This window comes from Caretta caretta, chromosome 20 (genome assembly GCF_965140235.1).
Source record: "Caretta caretta isolate rCarCar2 chromosome 20, rCarCar1.hap1, whole genome shotgun sequence".
Taxonomy (NCBI): domain Eukaryota; kingdom Metazoa; phylum Chordata; order Testudines; family Cheloniidae; genus Caretta; species Caretta caretta.
This window is the reverse complement of record NC_134225.1, coordinates 9646140-9663621: the sequence shown is the minus strand read 5'-3', so window position 1 is coordinate 9663621 and position 17482 is coordinate 9646140.

Genomic DNA, 17482 nt, shown 5'->3' with positions numbered 1-17482 from the left:
CAACGGCTGAGGCCCCTGCAAGGCAGAGAATTGATTAGGGGAGATGCCCAGCTGTTCCCAGCAGGCGATCCACACAACATGCTGCAGAAACACCCCAAGGTCCCTGCCAATCTGACCTGGGGGAATGGTCCTGAATAACACCAAACCTGGGGTCAGCGTGACCTTAAGCATGGGAGCAAGAGCCAACAGCCACAGACCTGAGCGCCATCCTCCCAGCCCTGGGGTGACAGGCACCTCAAGCCACCACTGCACAAATCACAGCCATTCCCATGGTAGCGCTGGGCTGCTGGCACACAGAAGCCATTAGCCTGAGCTCTAATGCACTGTACTGGCCTGTGTGCAGACAAGGTAGGTACTGCCCCAGAGAGCTCACAGTCTAGCAGGGCAGTGGCACAGCAAGGAATTGAACCCAGAGCTCCAGAGTCCCAGCCTGATGCTCTAGTCACGAGACCACGGTGCCTCCAAACGTAGGGAAATGAATGATGAGGCAGGGACCTTCCAAGGGTCACACAGTGCAAATCTAAGCAACATCACCGGCCTGACAAGGTGAACAGATGGTGTCTAGTTACTGCTGTTGTTGCTGCTAAACAAATACCTCAGAGAGATAATATAGAAGTGTTGTAATAGTGAGCTTGCAGCAGAGCAAGAAATAGAACCCAGGAGTCCTTACTCCCAGCCCCCCCGCCCCCTCCCCCCGCTCTAATCCTATGACAAAGGGGAGTTTTCTGTAATATTTGTATAATTCCTAGGCATGCCTCAGTTTCCCCCTGTACTTTGCCTTGCTCCCCAGTGGGTGCAGAAGGGCTAAATCTGCTCTTGGGGCACAGCAAAAGCCATGAGGTGATGGGTCACGTAGCTGTCTGGGGTGGAATGAGTGGGACGTTAAAGGACTGGCTGAAACTGACCGTATCAATGGAGGATCCAGAAACACAATGGGACCCCAAAGCCAGAACAACTGACACCACTCTCCAGGCGGAACATGTGAACTCAGCATGGGCCTGGGGGAGGAGGAGAATGGACTGAGGGGTGGCAGGAGGCTAGGATAAGAGCTGGCCTCTGGGGAGATGCAGAGCTCTCACCTGGGACTGACAAATAGAGAGGGCCAAAAGTGGATTGGCTGGGTGGCGCACTGGCATGGCCAGGATAGACGATGTCTTAGCTTTTGCTTCTCTGCGCTAACCTGGGGACTTCCTGGGCTGGATTCTAGCTAATAAACCTGACTGGTTGTAAAGGCTCCTGGTGTCACTGCAAATCCTTGCTGAGGTGTGTTGGGCCCTAAGGAGCGGACAAGTCTCTGACCAGGTGTCTGTCTCAGCGGGATTCCCTGGAGCCCTAAAGGCACAGAGGATATGTGGCCTATGCTTGAGGAACAGCAGGACCTCTTGGGGGGCTGGCCCATGACAAATCCCCACTCCTCTTGCAGAGCTGGGAATGGAAGCCAGGAGTCTTGGTTCCCAGCCCGCTGCTCTAACCCAATAGACATAGGTGCCCGCCCAGAACCAGCAATGTAACCTAGGAGGCCCAGTTCCCTCCCACCTGCTGTAATGCACTAGAATAGGGTTTCTCAAACTGAGGTCTGTGAGGGTACGCCAGGGGTCTGTGACTCATGTCCAGGGCCACTGGCCTCACTGATCAACTCCTCCCCTCCCTCCCAGTGCCTCCTGCATGCTGCGGAGGTGGAAAGCAGTGGGGAAGAGGAGGGGCAGGGGTGGAGCAGGGGCAGGAAGAGGTGGGGTAGAGTAGGGCCTTGGGGAAGGGGTGGAGTGGGGAAAGGGCCTGGGGCTTAAAGGGAAATTGGGAGTCCATGAAAAATTTTAAATCAAAATGGGGGTCCTTGGATTGCTAAAGTTTGAGAACCGCTGCACTAGACCTCAACCCCATCCCAGAGCTAGGAAAGAGAACCCAGGAGTCCTGCACTGACCACCAGGCTCTCCAGCGCCCAGTTGCCCTGAACCTTGACACAGGTGAAATCTCAGGAGCAGAAGCCAGCCGGGATTGACACAATAAACAGATCCCCCTGAGAGAAGTGAGTGTGTGCAGGGGAAGCTCATCTGCCACTATACCTGCCTGGAGTTGAGGGGGGAGGGTTGGCTCCCCAGGGGCCCCCTTCACTAGTGCTGAATTCACAGATCTCATTGACACTGACTGGGCTGTGTGGAGGCTGAACATGACCAGCCCCTCTCGGCAAGGCACAGTCCTTCCATTTTCCCCAGCCCTAGGGCCGCCCCACACCCAGCCCCACTCCCTCAGCAAAGAGACCTCTCACACACGAGAGCAGCCATGGATTGGTTGGTGTAGACCTGGCACTGTTTCTGCCCGGGACTGTCAGCTACCTCGGGGTCAACTAGCTAGGGGGCCTTGTTGAAACTGACACACCCCAGGGACCAGGAAAAACTGAACACTTCCCCTGGGCCCCCTAGCCAGCAAATGTTCGTCACTCACAGCACTGAGTCAGTTGGAAAAACATGGAAAACTTAATTAAGGGGACCAGGCACAGAGCTGGCACCTGGGAAAATGCAGCAACCACAAATCATCCTGATACGTGCACTCCTCCTCCTCCCCCTCCCCTGCTCTGCGGACCGTGGAGGGCCTTGGCTCTCTCACAATTTGCCCCATACGAAGTGTGTCTACAACTAATAACTAAACCACCCCCCTGCTCTCCCCCCACACTGTGCCTGTGGCAGTGCCCTTCCCTGCCGTGTCTCTTCTGCAGGGGTGAATGTCCAATGAACCCCAGTTCTGCTTTGCACCATCCCAGGGCCCTGGAGGGCTCTGAGCCAGCCCCCTCCAGCTGCCAGGGGAAGCTGCCTAGTCTGGTCCAGAGCCCCACAGGCTGGCCCAGCGATAGTGATTTCAGCTACGCTGGTGCTGGCAGGGGGCGTTGTCCTTAACCACAACACCACCTCACCAATGCCACCTCTGTACACCAGCTCCACTGCCCAGGGTCTACTACTGAGCCAGCTATAGCACTTACAGTGCTAATGTAGGGAACGGGGCCCTTATCAGAGTCACTCAGCGTAGTCAGTGCATTCAGCAGCTTCAGCAAAAAGCCACCAGGGATGGGGGCCTATGATGGGATGTGCCTACCCCACACTAGGGAAGAAAGGGTTAACCCCACGCTATGGGCAGCGGAAGTCCCACCCTTCAGACCATGCTGGGCATGCTCCAACTGCTGCCTCAGTATAAAAGGGAGCAGCCCAGTTCATTCTAGGCTGACCACCCAGGAGGGAGGTCACTTTGCGGAGGCGCCTGTCCAGGAGCCCCTTCAGCACTTGACTGCGGGAGCCAGAGATCCCAAGGACCAGACGAGAAACCTGTTGTCTATGGCCAGCCAACTGGAGTCAGAATCCCAGGAAGCTACCTACACCAAGGGGCTCGGAGACCCTGATGATGTACGGACCCTGGCTTCAGGAGACACAGTAGGAAGTGGTCCAGGGAGGTGGGGTGAGTGGTATCACCCACCCAAAGAAAGTCAGCGTGTTGCGGTAGGATCCCCGCTGATTGGGTGGTGACCACACTCGCTGCTGACAGGGTCCTGGGCCGGGACCAGGTGGAACAGGGAGCGCCCAGGTCCCCCAACCCCAGCCATCACCTCCCTGGGTATTGGCCCCTTACTCTGGCCAGTAGGCCACATAGCCCTGATCCCCAGAGCAGCCATACAGACTCTGGCCATTGGGTTGTGCTGCTCTCAGCCTAGGGATAGTCAGATAGACTGTAACCACGGTAGTATCACAACCCCAACCAGCCCAAAAAGGGAATGGGGCATGCATACCCTGTGACATGTGGTGGAGAATACGGGCAATGATCGGGCCCTGCTGAAAGGCCTGAGAGGGAGGAGATTGTTAGGACAGTAACCCTCCTTCGCTCACCAGCTTGTCACTCTCTCCAAGATGGAGACCTACAAGATTTTTAAATGGCTGTTGGAGAGCCAACAGCAACAACCACCCAACAGGAACAACACCAGGAACAGCTGTTGCAACAAATCATGGCCCAGCAACAACAAATAATGAGACAGCTGGCTGCACAACACCAAACCTAGCAAGAGTGCCTGATCCAGCAAATGGCCGCCTTGAAGCACCTGACAGGGATGCCGAACCCCAGCCTAGCCGGGCAGGATGCTGAGACCCTTCCTGCTGGTCTGCTGACATGGCTGTCAAAATTGGGACCCAGTGATGACCCCGAGGCATTTCTAGTAACTTTCGAGCAGGTAGCCACCAGAGCACTGGGCTACCCCGTTAGCTCCCTATCTCACGGAGCCAGCTCAGGTGGCCTGCTGGGGGCTAGACACCCAGGATGCCCTGGACTTAAGGAGAGTGAAGGTCTCCATCCTGGACCAGACAGGGGTTAACCCTGATACGTATCGCTGGCACTTCCATCGAGAAAGGTACTTGCTGGGGGCAAGACCCCAGGCGGTAGCCCAGCCTCTGCAGGATAGTGCCTGGTGGTGGTTGGAATCATAGAAGTGGTCGGGGGCCCAAGTGGTCCTGGAACTGTTCACTCAGATCCTCCCGAGTGGAGGGAAGGAGTGGGTGCAGCGATACCGACCAAAAACACTGGCGGAGGCCATAGAACAGATGGAGGACTACTTGGTGGCTGATGGGCCTCAGAGGTCCAGGAGTCTGAGGAGGAGGGACAGACTGACTGGGTGGAACCTCCTCAAAATGGAGCCAGAGGAATCACAACTCCTTCCCCGGCTGCCAGCTAACCCCACAACCTACAAACGCAGGCGTCCAGTCAGCAGGACCAACAGAGAAGGAGACCCTCAGGAGGGACAGAGCCCACTGAAGGTGGACCTTGGAGCTAGGGGGCCAAAGATCGCTGCTTGGAGTGTGGGGCCTGCTAAGAAGGAGGAGGCGGGAATTGGGGAATGAGTAATAGGGAATGGGAAATGAGAATGGGGATGTGGGGTAAACGCTCTGCAGCCTCAGAGCTGGGAAGGGAATACTGGGGAACAGACTCTATCAGCGTATAGAGATAAGCCCAACTGGTGTGAAGGGCTTCGGAATATTCTTGCTTGGAAACTAACCCCAATAAGTATCACATTGTCTGAGCTTCGGACTTCTGGTCTTTTGCTGCTTGCTGTCTGCGTGACTAGAACCGGGGAAGTGGGAGGGTTGAGGGAAAGCCCTCTAATATCTTGGTGCCCTCTAATATCTTGGGATGCATCACCCTGGACAGGTAAGTAGCAGCCACGTAAGACCCCCTCCCCAATTGTCCGCACAGCTGCTTGGAGGGGGCATGGCAGGCTCTCATGATGGTAGTTGCAGGTCTTTGGAAGCTGGGATAATGTCTTTTTGGGTAAGTGGATACGGAAGAATCAGGGCCCATTCCAGTCACGGGGGTCAACCTGGGATGAGATTAAGAAGGAAATGGGAGCAGTGTTAGGGGACCCAGAGGGATGGGGGCTGGCTGAGGAGTCCACCCTCTTTGGTAAATGGGTAACGGGAGGAGGTCCGTTTCCATGGGGACAAGATGCTTCCCAGGGAAAGGAGGCACTTCAGTCTGCTTGTAAGAGGTTTGAAGTAAAGGCGGCATTATGGGAAGCTGCCAGTAATCTTTCAAGTTTGGTGCTACTCCAGCAAAGGCTACTGGAGGATTGTAAATTAGAGTTAGGGGTAGTTAAAGATGATTTGGCACTACAGGGTTTGGAGTCAATAGCAGAGTTAACAGACCACTTTGAGAGACAGGAGCTATGATAAGAAGGGAAACTGAGGTACACCACCTCATGAATTTCATGAATGAACAGTGGGATAGTTCACTATCCTGCCTATAGAACAAAACAAGGAAAGTATGGAGTTAATTCTTCTGTTTTTCCTGCAGTTATCAAGATTTATAAAAGGAAGGGGTATTTTTAGGCAATAATCTGTCCCCACCCAGGGGGCTAGGATATGTTTATTTTGTTTTTCAGACACTCCACAAGCAAGGTGGCACCAGCGGGAAAATAACCCAGAGCACCATGGGTCTATTGTCACGACGACAATTGTGTCATGTGTTTGTGCTGTTTGTCTTGTTATGACCATTATTTTGGTGGATATTGTACAAGGAGGATTAACACATATAAAAGCAAAGGTCAGTGCAAGGTATGACTTGCCTGGGAAGCAAGGTCTACCCAAGCTGGGAAATCAAGTGCAAATAAAAGACACAAAATGGGGATTAAGAAGGACGATGGATAAATTATATTGCATTCATCTTATAGGTGCACTCACAAAGCAAAACCAAGGACTCCCTGACCTGGCATGGAACAATCATTGCTGCTAATCACAATTGTTGCTGTTAATGTAACCCTACAGGTAATATTGATGCCAAGCTAGAAGAATCCTGATCTAAGCTGGCCACAGCCCAGAGCCGGAAATACTTCCTGATGAGTGAATGTGTGGGAGCCACTGTGGGAGTGGATGCAATCAGCGCTTTTCAACCTGTCTTTCCAATCCATAACATGGGAGGTACACCCCAGAGAATGGTGGGTGGACCGGGTACACCCCAACTGCAGTACATATGTAGAAGGGTTCAAGTAAAAATGTAATTGGTGGGTGAGGGGGTTCCAAAGAGGAAGGCTCTAGACTGTTCACAGTGGTAGCAGATGACAGAACAAGGAGTAATGGTCTCAAGTTGCAGTGAGGGAGATTTAGGCTGGATATTAGGAAAAACTTTTTCACTAGGAGGGTGGTGAAACACTGGAATGCGTTACCTAGGGAGGTGGTGGAATCTCCTTCCTTAGAGGTTTTTAAGGTCAGGCTTGACACTGCCCTGGCTGGGATGATTTAATTGGGGATCGGTCCTGCTTTGAGCAGGGGGTTGGACTAGATGACCTCCTGAGGTCCCTTCCAACCCTGATATTCTATGCAATCGTCACTGGAAAAGGGATTTAGGGGGAGCAGGAACCACAGGGTTGGGAGTATGGAACCTGGGGGACAGTTGAATAACCAAGCAATTGAAGAAAAGCCGAAATGTGAAAAGGCAGCAGCAAATCAATGAGCTACTGGCACGGCAATGGTCTGCAATTGCAATGGGATGGAAAAGGGCGGCAAAAGTGAACCTGCGGCTAACTCAATGGACAGAAAACCTTGTGACATGGGTGGAGGTTAGCTTCAAAAGGCTAACTTGGGAGGGGGAGGTGTGTATGGGATACAAAATGCTCAACTCTGGGGCCGGCCCCTGTGTAATAGTTACTGTGGTACCTTGGAATGGGACGGCTACTAAGGTGGTCCCCATGAGCCCTTTGGGAATAACGAGAAAGGGAGGAGCTCGCTGGGAACCACTGGGAGACAAATGGGGAGGATGGAATGGTGTAAAATGGACAATAATTCACTTAAGTAATTGTTTGTCCAGAGAAAATATTTGAATGTGTCCCTCCTCAATGGCCATGGAGGGGCAGAATTAATGGCCTGTTGCAAATTGGGGCCATTAAGGGTTATATATATATGGGGGGATATGGAGTATTTGCTGGGAATGTACACAACACTTGGGGACACAATTACACCAGCATCTGGCACAGTTACACACATCTATACACTGCCATCAGGACTTCAGTGCACGAATGGATGTGTGGAACTCGTCCTGTGTACAATCAAACCAGTGCTTACTACCTGATTCCATACCACGTGGCTGAGCTGGTTTGGACAATACCACATTCTCTGGGGACATTCCATGGACTCATGATATCGACAAAAGCATGCAAAACCTGCAGGAGCAGCTCGATGCAACTGCTAACAATCTGATACATTTAAAATATAGTCTCCAGAATGGTGTAAACAGGCTCTTAAACCCTGTCAAAAGAGGAGAACCAGTGTTTCTGGTGGTGGCCTGGATGTTGGACTATATTATGATGGTCAGGGCTGACAATATTACTATGGATTATTGTGGCTATTGGCCTATTGTTAAGTATACTAAACCTGCAATGTATACTGCGGTGGTTAAGGGAGGCACAGACCCACAAGGTACACCCACTAATTGTCACATATAAGTAATGTAAACAGTTCTCCACCAAAGTGTAACAGATAACCCAGACCCAACCTTCTCAGGCCCATTACTATCTGACACACTCATTGGAATATACGTGCAGTATGGCCGTACAAGGGAAGGTGCAGGGCACCATACTGCATGGAGGGCAGTGGGGCAAATGGAGCATCAACACATTCCATCTTGATACCTGGCCACTATCTGCCCGATGCTTTTCCCAGGATACCTGGGCAGGAGGGTCCCAGAAGAAAATAAAATAAAGCGGGGGGGAGTGTTAGTAAACAGGGATAGAATTTTGGGTTTGACTTTTTTATACGAAAATATATAAACAAGGGACAAAGACACTGTGATGTTGCTTCTGCCTAGTCAGCCAGGTTTGTTAGTACAATGGGAACAGACAAGAGCGGTTAAAGTGTTACTCCGGAGCACTCTTTAAGATTGCCTCAACCCCTATCTCAAGGCAAAGTCAAGCAAGCATGTAGAGGGGTAAAGGAGCTGGGGAGGGATATAAACACTAAAAGACCAAAGAAATGCCCGTCCCTGATCGCAGCACAACCTCACTCCTCACCCCTCCCATGGGGTACAAAAGGGGTGGGATGAAGACCCCAGACCCAAAATGGAACATTACCCTAAGTTGTAAGGGGTGGGACTGTGGGCCTGCATTACAGGTATATTTGGGCCTGCTAAGAAGGAGGAGGCAGGAATTGGGGAATAGGGAATGGGAAATGAGAGTGGGGACACAGGCAGGGCTCTGCGGCATCAGAGCTAGGAAGGGGGACGTGGGGAACAGACTCTATCGGCGTATAGAGAGAAGCCCGACTAGTGTGAAGGGCTTTGGAATATGCTTGCTTGGAAACTAATGCTAATAAACATCACAATGTCTGCACTTCAGACTTCTGGTCTTTTGCTGCTTGCTGTCTGCGTGACAAGAACCAGGGAAGTGGGAGGGTTGAGGGAAAGCCCTCTAACATCCTGCTTGGAGCAGGGGGTTGGACTAGATGACCTCCTGAGGTCTCTTCCAACCCTAATCTTCTATGATTCACCCCTGCAGAAGGGACACGGCATCGAAGGGCACTGCCAAAGGCACTGCAGGGCGAGGAGGGCAGGGGGGTGGTTTAGTTATTAGTTGTAGACATACTTTGTATGGGGCAACTTGGGAGAGAGCCAAGGCCCTCCACGGTCAGCAGAGCAGAGGAGGGGGAGGAGGAGGAGTGCACGTATCGAGATGATTTGTGGTTGTTGCTTTCCCGGGTGCCAGCTCTGTGCCTGGTCCCCTTAATGAAGTTTTCTGTATTTTTCACACGGACTCAGTGCTGTAGGCGAGGAATATTTGCTGGCTAGGGGGCCCAGGGGAAGTGTTCAGTTTCCCAGGTCCCTGTGGGGGCCTGGCGTGTGTCCGTCAGGTCCCCGAGCTGGTTGACCCTGGCCCTTGTTGCTGCCAACAGCACCTGGCAGAAATGGTGCCACGTCTGCACCAACCAGTCCGTGGCTGCTTCGATGGGGGTGAAGTCTGTTTGCTGAGGGAGCTGGGCTGGGTGAGCAGCTGCCCTGGGGCTGGGGACAATGGAAGGACTGTGCCTTGCCGAGAGGGGCTGGTCATGTTCAGCCTCCGCGTGCCCCAGTCAGTGTCAATGAGATCTGTGAATTCAGCACTAGTGACGGGGGGCCTGGGGAGCCAACCTGCCCCCCACCCACCCCACCCCCAGCTCCCGGCAGGAGCTTCCCCTGCACACACCCACTGCTCTCAGGAAGGCCATTGTGGATTGGGTGTAGGGGGATCTGTTTATTGTGTCAATCCCGGCTGGCTTCTGCTCCTAGGAGGGTCCACAGAAATGCCAGGATCGAGATGCTGACTTTTCATTGACAAAGCGAGAGTACACCAATCAGAATCGTTATCTGACCAAAGCAATGTTTGAATATGTGAAGCCTGACAAACAGATTGGCAAGCGAGAACGGCTCATCTGTTCGCCTTCTAAGAAGAAAGTGAACTGTTTTTATTGCCGCCTGTTTTCTGATACCAAAAAGTGGGGAATGTTCTGCAAAGTCTTCAGTGGTTGGAAGAATACTCTCTACATTACCAATCATGCAATGAGTGAGCCGCACACATTGTCAGTCAGCAGCTACCATGCCCGAAAGAAAGTTAGTGGCAGAATTGATACCAAAATGGAAAGCCAGTTTTTGGAAGCTCGTGCTTATTGGAAGAACGATCTCAGACGCATAGTGAAACCATAGTTTTTCTTGCTGAGCGTGGTCTGCCATTCTACGGCTCAGATGACACTGTTCGATTGAAACACAATGGCAATTATCTTGGCATTTGAGAGCAAATCGCTAAGTTTGACTCTTTCTTAGCTCAGCACATCAATGTGAGGTCTGGAATGCTATACTTCAGCCATTCAGCAGGTGCAGTCTAAGCTTGCAAAGTGCGCAAATTGACCTTTCCACTGCTGTAAACCTAATGAGGAGTCTTGGAACTGTTCTTCAACAAATGCAGGATAGTTTTGATGACTATGAAATTCAGGGGGCTGCAAAGACTGCTAACCATGAGTATAAGTCAGCCAAATGCCACAAAAGACAGAAGACATGCGACAACGCAACTGCTCACTCCTTCAGTGACAAGGAGGCCTTCACAGTTAATACCTTCGTCACAATCATTAACAAACTGAAGAGTTCATTAGAACGTCAGATCGAAGCTTTCGAAAATATTGACATAAACCTTTAGTGTACTGACAAATTTTTCGCCTAACATTTCAAGTTCCGAAGTCAGTGAAGGTATCAAACATCTGTGTCAGAAGTACCCAGACAATCTCCCAGTAGATTTTACTAAAGAATTTCTTCAATTTGTTGAGTTCACATCACTCTCAGATATATCGAGAAAAAATGACGAAAGCAAATCTATTTGGATGTACCGAGTTATCACTGAACCCAATGTGATCGAATGTATTTGTCACTAATGATCACGTACTGTAGTAGAGATGTTCCTTCTCTCTTCTAACAAGGGTCAAAAATGTCCTTGATCCACCATGACTCAAGAGCATCTCGGTGCTTTGTCCCTCTTGAGCACGGAGAATGAAATCATCAGGTCTTTGAAGTACGATGACATCATTCATTACTTTGCCACAGCTAAAGCTAGGGGGGAAAATGTGTTTGAAGAATTGAATGTAGTGATAGTAGAATGAACCTGTTAATTTTACATAAATAAATAAATAAATAAATAAATAAATAATATGTAAATATGTATGCAGATAAATGTTTGATGACTTCATCATTTTTTTTGCAATATGTAATTCATACTTAGGCCCTTCCCTCCCATTACCTAAGGCCCCTAATAACTGTAATATGGCCCTGGAAGGGAGCCTGGCCTCCTGGGTTCCAGCACTGGTTTCGGGAGGGGACTTCTATCTATTGGGTTAGAGCAGTGGGCTGGGAGCCAGGACTTCTGGGCTCCCTTCCCACCTCTGGGTGAGGAGTGGGGATCTGTCCTGGGTCTCCAGGATCTGTGCTATGCCCCAGCTTTTAAACAGTCCCTTGAAGGAATCCCTGCATTTGGCCAGACCACAAAGGGGTCCTGCTCTTTCTCAATGGCATATTGGGCTGTATGAGTAGGAGCATTGCCAGCAGATCAAGGGAAGTGATTATTCCCCTCTATTTGGCACTGGTGAGGCCACATCTGGAGTATTGCATCCAGTTTTTGTCCCCCCACTACAGAAGGGATGTGGACAAATTGGAGAGAGTCCAGCGGAGGGCAACGAAAATTATTAAAGAGCTGAGGCACATGACTTACGAGGAGAGGCTGAGCGAACTGGGGTTATTTAGTCTGCAGAAGAGAAGAGTGAGGGGGGATTTGGTAGCAGCCTTCAACTATCTGAAGGGGGGCAGATTCCAAAGAGGATGGAGCTCGGCTGTTCTCAGTGGTGGCAGATGACAGAACAAGGAGCAATGGTCTCAAGTTGCAGTGGGGGAGGTCTAGGTTGGATATTAGGAAACACTATTTCACTAGGATGTTGGTGAAGCACTGGAATGGGTTCCCTAGGGAGGTGGTGGAATCTCCATCCTTAGAGGTTGGAGAGAGAGGCTGGTTCAGTGGAATGGGACCAAGACCTGGGTTCTATTCTTCCCATGGACTTTCTGTGCCACACAGGCCAATGCCTCATACCAGTGCCTTAAGAACAGAGTTTGAAAACCTTTTAGGCACCCAAAGATGCAGCTGGGCATCTAGTGGGACTTACAAAGCACCTAACCTTCCAGGTGCTTTTGAAAATCCCACTAGGTGCCTAAATACCTTAGAAAATCTGGCCTTTAGTCTCTCTGTGCCTCAGTGCCCCATCTGTACAATGGGGATAACAGCACTGCTCTACCTCTCCTCTACCTGTGAAGAGAAATAGGTTAGACATTGTGAGGGGCCACATAAGTACCACAGGTAGAGTGGGAACTTGTCTATACCACTGCTATCCCTTCCCTTGGTTTTGGCCCTTTCTTTTCACTTACAAATCTCCCCTTTTTCTGAATGTAATCTTGGCTCAGAGGGCTTGGCTTCTGAGTCCCATGTGTTCTCTCTAAAACAAAACCTACCTCCCTCCACCATCCCCACAGACGGATTCCTGTTTTACAAGCTCCACTTCCATCCCTTATTTGAATCACCCTGCCTCTGTTTGTAAACAAAACTCTGGTTCCCTGTTCCAGGGGCACCTGTCCTCTGCAGAACTTAATTTCACACTAATGCTATTGTGACATTCTGTACCTTGGGGGAACCCCCTATACCTCTATGTTCATCCTTATAAAATAATTGTGTGGTATCCAATGCACATAGGTGTCTTAGGAAGGCTCATGATGCACTGAGCATCATTATTACAGTGATGTTATAGTAATTGCTGTTACAGTACTGTTATAGTAATGTTAAATTTCATGTATATAGTTATGAGGCTGAAAATGAGTCCTCATGGCTTAAAACAAGCCCAGGCAAAACTCTCCAGGAACAGAGGGGCAGTTCACTCCTCATCAGAGCATGTATGGGACAAACCCAGCCCAGCCTCACAGGAACAAAGGATGTTGGTCTAGGCAGCAACAAAGGATCTGTTGGACTCTTAAGTGAGTCACTCCCCTTCCTTTGGACAGTTTGGGAATGCGATGAGATAATGCTCACCTGACCCTGAAGCTGCGGGGGGGGGGGCAAAGTCAAGAGGGAAGAAAGAACATGATAAAAGGAAGAGACGTTTGCCATGCTTTTCCTCTCTCTTCCACCTCCATCTACAGACATCACCACCAAGTGACTGAAGTGCTGATCAAAGGGAAGAGCCTGGCTGAAGGGCAACCAGCCAGCCTGTGGTGAGAAGCATCTAAGTTTGTAAGGGCAGTGAAAGTGCTAAGATCAGCTTAGAATGCGTTTTGTTTTTATTTCATTTGACCAAATCTGACTTGGTGTGCTTTGACTTCTAATCACTTAAAATTTATCTTTTTAGTTAATAACTGTGTTTGTTTATTCTACCTGAAGCAGTGTGTTCGGTTTGAAGTGTGTCAGAGTCATCTATCTGCCGCCCTGACCGGGAAAACCGAGAAGTCTGCTGCTTGCCAGGGGCTAAGATTCGCGATGTGACGGAGAGACTGCCGAGACTCATCAAGCCCTCGGATCGCTACCCCTTCCTGCTTCTCCAGGTGGGCACCAATGATACTGCCAAGAATGACCTTGAGCGGATCACTGCGGACTATGTGGCTCTGGGAAGAAGGATAAAGGAGTTTGAGGCACAAGTGGTGTTCTCGTCCATCCTCCCCGTGGAAGGAAAAGGCCTGGGTAGGGACTGTCGAATCGTGGAAGTCAACGAATGGCTACGCAGGTGGTGTCGGAGAGAAGGCTTTGGATTCTTTGACCATGGGATAGTGTTCCATGAAGGAGGAGTGCTGGGCAAAGACAGGCTCCAACTTACGAAGAGAGGGAAGAGCATCTTTGCGAGCAGGCTGGCTAACCTAGTGAGGAGGGCTTTAAACTAGGTTCACCGGAGGAAGGAGACCAAAGCCCTGAGGTAAGTGGGAAAGCGGGATACCGGGAGGAAGCACAGGCAGGAATGTCTGTGAGGGGAGGGCTCCTGCCTCATACTGAGAATGAGGGGCGATCAGCAGGTTATCTCAAGTGCTTATATACGAATGCACAAAGCCTTGGAAACAAGCAGGGAGAACTGGAGGTCCTGGTGATGTCAAGGAATTATGACGTGATTGGAATAACAGAGACTTGGTGGGATAACTCACATGACTGGAGTACTGTCATGGATGGTTATAAACTGTTCAGGAAGGACAGGCAGGGCAGAAAAGGTGGGGGAGTAGCACTGTATGTAAGGGAGCAGTATGACTGCTCAGAGCTCCGGTACGAAACTGCAGAAAAACCTGAGTGTCTCTGGATTAAGTTTAGAAGTGTGAGCAACAGGAGTGATGTAGTGGTGGGAGTCTGCTATAGACCACCGGACCAGGAGGATGAGGTGGATGAGGCTTTCTTCCGGCAGCTCGCGGAAGCTACTAGATTGCATGCCCTGGTTCTCATGGGTGACTTTAATTTTCCTGATATCTGCTGGAAGAGCAATACAGCGGTGCATAGACAATCCAGGAAGTTTTTGGAAAGCTTAGGGGACAATTTCCTGGTGCAAGTGCTAGAGGAGCCAACTGGGGGGGAGCTTTTCTTGACCTGCTGCTCACAAACCGGGAAGAATTAGTAGGGGAAGCAAAAGTGGATGGGAATCTGGGAGGCAGTGACCATGAGTTGGTTGAGTTCAGGATCCTGACACAGGGAAGAAAGGTAAGCAGCAGGATACGGACCCTGGACTTCAGGAAAGCAGACTTCGACTCCCTCAGAGAATGGATGGGTAGGATCCCCTGGGGGACTAACATGAAGGGGAAAGGAGTCCAGGAGAGCTGGCTGTATTTCAAGGAATCCCTGTTGAGGTTACAGGGACAAACCATCCCGATGTGTCGAAAGAATAGTAAATATGGCAGGCGACCAGCTTGGCTTAACAGTGAAATCCTAGCGGATCTTAAGCATAAAAAAGAAGCTTACAAGAAGTGGAAGTTTGGACATATGACCAGGGAAGAATATAAAAATATTGCTCGGGCATGTAGGAATGAAATTAGGAGGGCCAAATCGCACCTGGAGCTGCAGCTAGCGAGAGATGTTAAAAGTAACAAGAAGGGTTTCTTCAGGTATGTTGGCAACAAGAAGAAAGCCAAGGAAAGTGTGGGCCCCTTAATGAATGAGGGAGGCAACCTAGTGACGGAGGATGTGGAAAAAGCTAATGTACTCAATGCTTTTTTTGCCTCTGTCTTCACTAACAAGGTCAGCTCCCAGACTGCTGCGCTGGGCATCACAACATGGGAAATAGATGGCCAGCCCTCTGTGGAGAAAGAGGTGGTTAGGGACTATTTAGAAAAGCTGGACGTGCACAAGTCCATGGGGCCGGACGAGTTGCATCCAAGAGTGCTAAAGGAACTGGCGGCTGTGATTGCAGAGCCATTGGCCATTATCTTTGAAAACTCGTGGCGAACGGGGGAAGTCCCGGATGACTGGAAAAAGGCTAATGTAGTGCCAATCTTTAAAAAAGGGAAGAAGGAGGATCCTGGGAACTACAGGCCAGTAAGCCTCACTTCAGTCCCCGGAAAAATCATGGAGCAGGTCCTCAAGGAATCCATCCTGAAGCACTTACATGAGAGGAAAGTGATCAGAAACAGTAAGAACGGATTCACCAAGGGAAGATCATGCCTGACTAATCTAATCGCCTTCTATGATGAGATTACTGGTTCTGTGGATGAAGGGAAAGCAGTGGATGTATTGTATCTTGACTTTAGCAAAGCTTTTGACACGGTCTCCCACAGTATTCTTGTCAGCAAGTTAAAGAAGTATGGGCTGGATGAATGCACTATAAGGTGGGTAGAAAGTTGGCTAGATTGTCGGGCTCAACGGGTAGTGATCAATGGCTCCATGTCTAGTTGGCAGCCGGTGTCAAGTGGAGTGCCCCAGGGGTCGGTCCTGGGGCCGGTTTTGTTCAATATCTTCATAAATGATCTGGAGGATGGTGTGGATTGCACTCTCAGCAAATTTGCGGATGATACTAAACTGGGAGGAGTGGTAGATACGCTGGAGGGCAGGGATAGGATACAGAGGGACCTAGACAAGTTGGAGGATTGGGCCAAAAGAAATCTGATGAGGTTCAATAAGGATAAGTGCAGGGTCCTGCACTTAGGACGAAAGAACCCAATGCACAGCTACAGACTAGGGACCGACTGGCTAGGCAGCAGTTCTGCAGAAAAGGACCTAGGGGTGACAGTGGACGAGAAGCTGGATATGAGTCAGCAGTGTGCCCTTGTTGCCAAGAAGGCCAATGGCATTTTGGGATGTATAAGTAGGGGCATAGCGAGCAGATCGAGGGACGTGATCATCCCCCTCTATTCGACATTGGTGAGGCCTCATCTGGAGTACTGTGTCCAGTTTTGGGCCCCACACTACAAGAAGGATGTGGATAAATTGGAAAGAGTCCAGCGAAGGGCAACAAAAATGATTAGGGGTCTGGAACACATGACTTATGAGGAGAGGCTGAGGGAACTGGGATTGTTTAGTCTGCGGAAGAGAAGAATGAGGGGGGATTTGATAGCTGCTTTCAACTACCTGAGTGGTGGTTCCAGAGAGGATGGTTCTAGACTATTCTCAGTGGTGGAAGAGGACAGGACAAGGAGTAATGGTCTCAAGTTGCAGTGGGGGAGGTTTAGGTTGGATATTAGGAAAAACTTTTTCACTAGGAGGGTGGTGAAACACTGGAATGCGTTGCCTAGGGAGGTGGTGGAATCTCCTTCCTTTGAGGTTTTTAAGATCAGGCTTGACAAAGCCCTGGCTGGGATGATTTAATTGGGGATGGGTCCTGCTTTTGAGCAGGGGGTTGGACTAGATGACCTACTGAGGTCCCTTCCAACCCTGATATTCTATGATTCTATGACTCCCCTTGGTTTAACAAGCCTGAACTCTATGGTACAGATGTGGGGACGTGCATGAAAGACCCCCCTAAGCTTATTCTTACCAGCTTAGGTTAAGTGCTGCCACCACCAAAGTGTTACACAAAGAACAGGGGAAGGGCCCACTTGGAAATATCTCCCCCCGCAAAATATCCCCCCAAGCCCTACACCCCCTTTCCTGGGAAGGCTTGATAAAAATCCTCACCAATTTGCATAGGTGAACACAGACCCAAACCCTTGGATCTTTAGAACAATGAAAAAGCAATCAGGTTCTTAAAAGAAGAATTTTAATTAAAAAAAAAAGTAAAAGAATCACCTCTGTAAAATCAGGATGGCAAATACCTTACAGGGTAATCAGATTCAAAACATAGAGAATCCCTCTAGGCAAAACCTTAAGTTACAAAAAGATACAAAAACAGGAATATCCATTCCATTCAGCACAGCTTGTTTTATCAGCCATTTAAACAAAACAGAATCTAACGCATATCTAACTAGATTGCTTACTAACTCTTTACAGGAGTTCTGACCTGCATTCCTACTCTGG